The 7,901-nt window shown below is 41.5% G+C and overlaps 1 long non-coding RNA gene across 1 annotated transcript; it reads left to right on the plus strand.

Moving 5' to 3' along the window:
* Positions 1–5,443: 5,443 nt before the first annotated feature.
* LOC136170439 (uncharacterized) lies at positions 5,444–6,945 on the plus strand. Its single transcript, XR_010663634.1, has 3 exons — positions 5,444–5,526; positions 5,661–5,792; positions 5,874–6,945. It is a non-coding gene; the product is annotated as an uncharacterized lncRNA (long non-coding RNA).
* The last annotated feature ends 956 nt before the right edge of the window (positions 6,946–7,901 follow it).

A 7,901-nucleotide genomic window follows, 5' to 3' on the forward strand; every position in this document is an offset into this window, starting at 1 on the left:
ACTTTGGCCACCTAATGCAAAGAGCTGACTCATTGGAAAAGACACTGATGCTGGGAACGATTGAGAGCAGAAGGGAGCACAGGATGAGATGGTTGTATGGCATCACCGACTCAATGGACGTGAGTTTGAGCAAACTCTGGGAGATAGTGAAGGACAGGGAAGCCTGGGGTGTTGCAGTCCATGAGGTACCAGACAGTCGGACACGACTGGGTGACTGAACAACAACAATGAGTCTGTGAGGAGGGATGAGGGAAGAGAGAGAGTAGTCAAAATAGCACTCACTTTTTATAAAAATTGCAGAGGATCTGATGGAGGATACAGCTCCCAGACTTTCTGAAAATGCTTAGAATAATCAGTTCACACAAGTTTTAATAAATATGCTAACTCCACATATCAGAACACACACCCTAGTTATCTACAGCTATATAGAGACAAGATCTCTTTGTTTAAAAATCTTACAGACTTACCATTAGGAGTGTCGTAACCTCATCCCCAGAACCCTCTCCACTTAACCAATTTAGAAGTGATTCAATACACAGAAAATTGTATGTGAGCTCCCTGAAAAAAGCAGACATCTCCCTTTTGTTTGTTGTCCTATCCGTAGTTTAAAGCGCAGCGCTTTGAACAAAGTAGAAGGCGTTCACCCAAAGTCAACTGCAAAGTCCCAAACACCCAGAGAGCAAGTGCCTTCTTCGGAACTGGTGTTTTGTGAAGCACCAGGAATGTGTCATTTGTTCATTCTTTCAGATAGAGCCCAAGCACTGAAGAACAAAGTACTTTCTAAAGGTCACGGAGCTAAACAGTTGCAGAGCCAGTTCTGTCCTTATTTATTCCCTGCTCTTCCTCCCAGATTCATTTCCCACAATGCCCAATTCACCCTTCTTTCTTTATTTTTTTGGTGGTTTAATTTACAGTGTTGTGTTAGTTTCAGGGGTACAGCACAGTGATTCAGCTGTACTGATAAACATATTCCATCTGTTTTGGATTCTTTTCCTTGTATAGGTTGTCACAGAATGTCAAGCAGCGTCACCTGTGCTGTACATAGATCCTCACTGGTTATCTTATACTAACATATGGTGGTGTGTTTATGTTCATCCCAAGCTCCTGGGTTGCCCCCCGCCATGTTTCCCCTTTGATCACTGTCAGTTTGCTTTCAGCATCTGTACGTCTGTGCCTGTTTTGTAAACAAGTTCATCCATATCTTGCTTTAATTAGTTTCCATATATGAGTGATTTCACATATTTATCTTTCTCAGCCTCTTATGTCACTTAGTATGGTAATCTCTAGGGGCATCCACATGGCTACAAAGGGCGTTATTTCATTCTTTTTTATGGCTGAGTGAACACGACTTGGTGACCACACAGCAGCGAAGTATTCCACTGTATATTTGTACCACATCTCCCTTATCCATTCCTCTGCCAGTGGACATCTAGGTTGCTTCCATGTCTTGGCTATTGTAAATAGAGCCACAGTGAACTTTGGGGTGCATGTATATTTTTGGATTATAGTTTTCTCCAGACATATGCCCAGGAGTGGGATTGCTGGATCATATGGTAGTTTTTTAAGGTACTGTCATACTGTTCCCCATAGTGGTTGTACCAACTGAGCCTCACTGTAATTTTGATTTATGTTTCTCTGGTAATTAGTGATGTTGAGCACTTTTTCATGTGTTTTATGGCCATCTGTATGTCTTCTTTGGAGAAATGTCTATTTAGATCTTCTTCCCACTTTTTAGAATTGGGTTGTTGTTCATTTTTAACATAGAACTGAATGAGCTCTTTGTATATTTTGAAGATTAATCCCTTGTCCATCACTTTATTTGCAAATATTTTCTCCCATTCTGTGGATTGTCTTTTCATTTTGTTTATGGTTTCCTTTGCTGTGCAGAAGCTTTTAATTCGACCCACTTGTTTATTTTTTATTTTTTATTTTCATTACTCGAGGAAGTGAATCCAAAAAGATACTGCTGCAATTTATGTCAAAGAGTGTTCTGCCTATGTTTTCCTCTAAGAGTTCTAGAGTGTCTGGCTTTACATTTAGGTCTTTGATCCATTTTGAGTTTATTTTTGTGTATGGATGGTATCAGAGAATGTTCTTTTACATACAGCTGTCCAGTTTTCCCAGGACCGCTTATTGAAGAGACTGTCTTTTCTCCATTTTATATCTTGCTTCTCTGGTTGTTCATGGTTGTGTGAGTTTATTTTTCTGTGCTTTCTACATTGTTCCATTGATCTGTATTTCCATTTTTGTGCCAGTACCATACTGTTTTGATTACTATAGTTTTGTAGTGTAGTCTGAAGCCAACTCCATTCAAATCACCCTTCTTTAAAACTAACTTCCAGCATACCTTCTCTATGAAGATTACATGGAACAGAGAGGAAATTCTTTACCCTTAGCAAATAACATTCTGCCATTTAAAAGAAAAAGGTGTACATCGTAACAGGGATTCTGGTCCATGATGGCTAAACATCAAGAGAAAGGCTTGCCTAAATATCCTTAAAATGTGGATGAAATCAGGTTTGGTCAGGAGGAGCTACTGTTTTTCTAGTGCAGGCAGTTCTCGCTATCCCCTTCCAGGACATCACTTAAGAGCCCCATTGATCAGTGTGGGATATCTGCTGTGTGAGAGCAAGAAGACCTCCTCCCCAATTCAGGCAGATAGGATCTCAAAGATAGTACTCAGACGCTACAGATCACCTTCAAGAGTTCCCAAATGAGTAAGTCCATTCCAAACCTGAGAGAACTTATTTGAGGATAGAACAAACCAACAAGGAAACAAATCTTACATAATAAATGGAAATATGTTAAAATTACTGTTTCTGGTAGATTGTATGGGTCAAAGAATAAAATGCTCTTAAAAATAAATTTAGGAAACTTTTTTAAAGAAAAGCCTATTTTCCCCAGCTTCACCAAAGAGATGTTTCTTACCTTTTGGCAAAGTTTTTATAAACTGGAAAACAAACGACAATAAACAGAGGACTCAGAATTCAAGTTTCTTAATTGCTCCAACATCAAAAGAATTAGTGGATCATCTGAGAGGGATGTAAACCTTTTCCAATGAATTGAAGACATATATTCTTGGTTGTGGGTTGGTCTGCTGTCCAATAATAAAACTGACACACTTTCCCTGTTGAATTGTCATTGACAACTCATTTTTGGAGGAATATGTGGAGAATTAACAACATATCACCCTAGTTTCTCACCTCCTGTGTTGTTTGACCCTTACACTGTGTAGATGGAGACACTGAATCTCAAGGAACTGGGGGAGTTCCTTCACTTGATGGAGAGAAACTGTGCTTCCTGCCAACGTTGCTGACAGCCTCTTACTTCTCAGTGCCCCTGCGGTGCTTGCAGAGCACACCTCCCTCCTGCCCGTGTTCGCTGTCTTTGCACGTGTCTCCAACTGCCCACGTCCTCCTTGTCTCCCCAAGCTCAGTTCAGTTGCTCCCACCACGTCTTCCTGTCCCTCCCATGGCACTTGTTAGAACCGTTTAGTGTATGCCTCTTATCTTCTATTAAATCGATTGGCACTTCTTAGACTGCAGGGACTCAGTCTGTGTCTTTCCGTGTCCTACAGTGTCCAGGACAAGGCCTTGGACCTAAAGTGAAAGTGAAAATGAAAGTCGCTCAGTCATGTCCGACTCTTTGCGACCCCGTGGACTATATAGTCCATGGAACTCTCCAGGCCAGAATACTGGAGTGGGTAGCCTTTCCCTTCTACAGGGGATCTTCCCAACCCAGGGATCGAACCCAGGTCTCCTGCATTGCAGGCGGATTCTTTACCAGCTGAGCCACAAGGGAAGCCCTTGAACCTAAGATATAGTCAATAAATGTTGGTTGTCTGAATGGTTCTCCTGGGACCCCCCATGGGAAAGAGCCCCTTCACACAGGGAGAAGGCTGTTCTGACCAATCTGGACCTGTATCTTAGGTCCAATAAATGTTGGTTGTCTGAATGGTTATCTGCTCCAAACTGGTCAGAACAGCCTTCTCCCTGTCTGAAAGGGCTCTTTCCCATGGGGTGCCAGGAGAAGCACAGTGAAGCCGACTGCAATGGCAGAGGCAAATCCATCTACAGGCTCCTGCCTTTCCTATTCCTCAGCAACTCCCTGGCACCCCAACTGCCCCAACCACCCCGGCCCTTGTTTTCAATATTGCTGCTGGCCAAAATTTTGGTTTTCTCTGACCACCAAATAAAATATGTGCAGACAGAGTTTGGAGGAAATAGAAAGATGGCTTTAATTCTCAGCTGATGGAGAGGGGAACAGAGTAGGCTCATGCCTCAAGAACTGTGAGAAGTCTAGGGACTTATATAAGATAAGGGCTCGCAGTCAGGAGTCAGTGATGAGAACAAAGGTCTTAGGATCTTAATTACCTCCTCTTGGGTTGTTTTCAAGACAGTCACAGGCTGACGTCAGTAACCCAGTAATTGAGTCTGGCAGTTTGGTGGCTCTGTGGCCTTCTTTCTGATACATAACTACAAGGGAAAGGGTGTTGTAATGCTAAACACCAGATGCAGAATGCATTTAGCATAGAGTCAAAGGAAAATAGATGTGAAGTGTAGCTCCTGCAAAGTTAAGGGGGCAGAATGGCAAACTTAGTTACAGACATGCAGAGTTAGAAGTAGTTAAAGTAAAAATTTAGGATCAGGCCTGTTCACTGTCCTCTTTATCTTCTTTGTTCTCAGGAAAGGGAAAGAAAAAAAAAACACTCATTCCTCTTTTCTTTCTTTTCACTGCAACAATATTACTTACTAGTTTCCTTTTTCAAAAGATTAATACAGCGGGAATGGTTAAAGTTGGTTTTATCCACTACTTGAGTTTTAAATTATATTTACAGTGAGTGAGGGCCTACTGGCCCAAAACTATGAGATTACATCATTTGTTGAATGAATGAGTTTGATGGGGTTCAGGGGAGACCACACCAAGATGTGCCGCTCTGGCATGTGGATTATTTTGAGCTGAAAACAAGCAAGCCTCAAAAGACTCAGGAAGAATGGTTGAATTTCCCCTTTACTGCTTGAAGAATTTAAAATAGAAGGCTTATGCCAGGAAGTAGCTACCACCACAGACGACTATAGGAAAGCATGCATGCAGTGTCACAGGGAAGAAGCCCTTTTGATCAAAGCCTTCTCTGTGTCACATTGTCTTTAGATGACTCAGCAAACATTTGTTTACAAAGCATTAATTCTTCTCGTCTTCCTCTGAATTGCCTTATTAACACGCACGGAGGGAAGCACTTAGGAATGTGTACTCCGGGATCCTTGGTGGATAACTGTGTGCTCAGTCGTGTCTGACTCTGTGACCCCATGGACTACACCTGCCAGGCTCCCCCATCCATAGGAGTTTCCCGGGCACGAATACTGGAGTGGGTTGCCATTTCCTTCTCCAGGGGATTTTCCCAATCCAGGGATCAAACCCACGTCTCTTGTGTCTTCTGTATTGGCAGGCAGGTCCCTTACCACTGAGCCACCTGGGACTTCCCCTCAAAGTCCCAAACCCCAGCCTCCCCTTCTGGAGTTCGGAATTGTTTGTATATGTATATACACACTTTATCTTGCCTTGTTATCTTTGAATTCTTTGTGCTCTTGTGGTTTCCCTGTACACAAGTAATAAATTTAATTTTCTCCTGTTAATCTGCCTTATGTCATTTTCATTGCCAGCCAGAAGAACTGAGGAGGGGAAAGGGCAAAATTCTCCTCCCCCGCAAGTTCACTGAGTACTGATTTCAGGCCAGCGTTGCATGGAGATTGAGCCATCAGGAAGTTTGGAGAAATTGAAGGGCATCCAAACAGGTAACATGAGATCTGATTCTATGTCAGATTAAAATTGTCAGTTATATATGTATATGGTCTTTAAACCCTAACTCTCAACAGGCCTGGATCTGCGGTTGGCCCCACCAGGAAGAAGAGACACACCCAGAGCCGGCCTACCTAGATGGCTAGAAACCTGACTAGCTGAAGCCTGAGAAATGCTGAGACTCTTTAGAGACAGTGGTAGTTTTCCAAAGAAAAGCTAACAATAGTGTTAACTTTTGATGGACAGGTGTGAAAGTTTTGTTTAAACATGAATCAACTATGTCCTGATTGAGGAAAGAAGTTTATCTACGACAAATAGCAAGTCTTCCTCTCGGGTCTGGGTGTCTACTGTTTGGGACTTCTGCAGTGCCTCTCCAGAGAGATTTAGGTATTGGTGATACTCTATTGCATAAACACTTTCTGGACGAAAATATATCTCCTTAAGTAAGTACTAGATACGTCAAAATATTAGCTTAACTGCTAAAGAATTTGCCAATCCTAAAATATGTGCATTTCAAGGAAGGCATTCCCTTTAGAAATGCGACACAGAAATCATGTAACTGATGAGGTATGGTAGGCAAGTATGTTGCAATATGCCTTAAGTGAATTTTAAAATGCTTGTTACTTTATGAGGAGTTAATACATATGCGTGGTAAAACATTTTTTTTTTTAAAGAAAAGAGTGTAAGGAAAAGACACCTCTCTTTTATCTTGCTTTGATTTAAAAAATGATGTGATAGGAAGAGGTCCAGGGCAATAGGCAGTACACACTTAAGTAGTTAAAAAGGAGAAGCAAACAGAATGAATTTGGATACTAAATGAGTTTTAATCCATAGTTTGGAAAAAATGAAATGGACAGAAGCTGTAACTTAGTCTGCAGAGAAGACATTTAGGAGAAGCAAAAGTTAATAGTAGATTTTCAATGTATGTCTCAATACCTAGTACTAGACATCAGATAACTGCCACATATTTACTTATTTGTTGCATAATCACTCTGCATGGTAAATTATTTGTCCCGATTTACTAATGAGTCTGAGATTAAGCAATTTTCTTGGGTGTGAATCCCAGCTGTGCATCTTACCAACTGGCGAGTCTTAAATTTATGAAAAGTTTTGAAACTTACTTTCCTCATCTATAAAGTAATTGTGGTTTAGGCTAAGTCGTGTCTAACTTTTTTGTGACCCCCATGGACCATAGCCTGCTAGATTGCTCTGTCCATGGGATTTGCTAAGTAAGAATACTGGAATGGATTGCCATTTCCTTCTCCATGGGATCTTCCTGACCCAGGGATCGAACCCACATCACGTACATTGACAGGCAGACTCTACCACTGAGCCCCCAGGGAAGCCCCATCTATAAGATAGAGGTAAGCAATGTCATGAGCATGTGTGTAAGTTCCTTAGCATAGTGCCTTGGACATGCAGTGGAGTGAAAGTTGCTCAGTCATGTCTGACTCTAAGCGAGTCAGACATATACACTATACAGTTTGTGGAATTCTCCAGCAAGAATACTGGAGTGGGTAGCCTTTCCCTTCTCCAGGGGCTCTTCCCCTGGTCCAACCCAGGGATCAAATCCTGGTTTCCTGCATTGTAGGCGGATTCTTGGACAGGCAAGAACTTAGCAATTCTTTTACTTTATTGCTGTGTGCTTGAACCTCTCAGATCTATGCTGGAAAATAGTAAAACAGAAGGAGCCCCACTCTGGTTTCCTGTAATCTTGCTCTCAAGACCTAATTCTAAGCTAAGGCATGTCAGTCATCATCCTACATGACTGGAGTTTTATTTCTTAAGAGAGAAAATGGGTCCCAAGCATCTCATTTGCCAACAGAAGTGATTATAAGTCATTAACATTTTGCTCAGCCTCTGTGAATCGTGATCAGGTTACAAAGACATCTGATTATATTACAGAAAAAGGAAAGAAAAAAAGAAGAAAGAATGAGGTCTTCTATTTCCATTTTGTACTTGTGATTGTCTGAACCTCACATTCCCCCATTCTGTCCACAGTCCCATGGAATATCAGTTACAAGGGCTTCTAGATTTCTGTAAGGCAGATCACTACTTTTTTTTTTCCTTAATAAACTCAATATTAACATGTGGCCACCCAGATA

Source organism: Muntiacus reevesi, chromosome 6, assembly GCF_963930625.1.
Source record: "Muntiacus reevesi chromosome 6, mMunRee1.1, whole genome shotgun sequence".
NCBI lineage: Eukaryota > Metazoa > Chordata > Mammalia > Artiodactyla > Cervidae > Muntiacus > Muntiacus reevesi.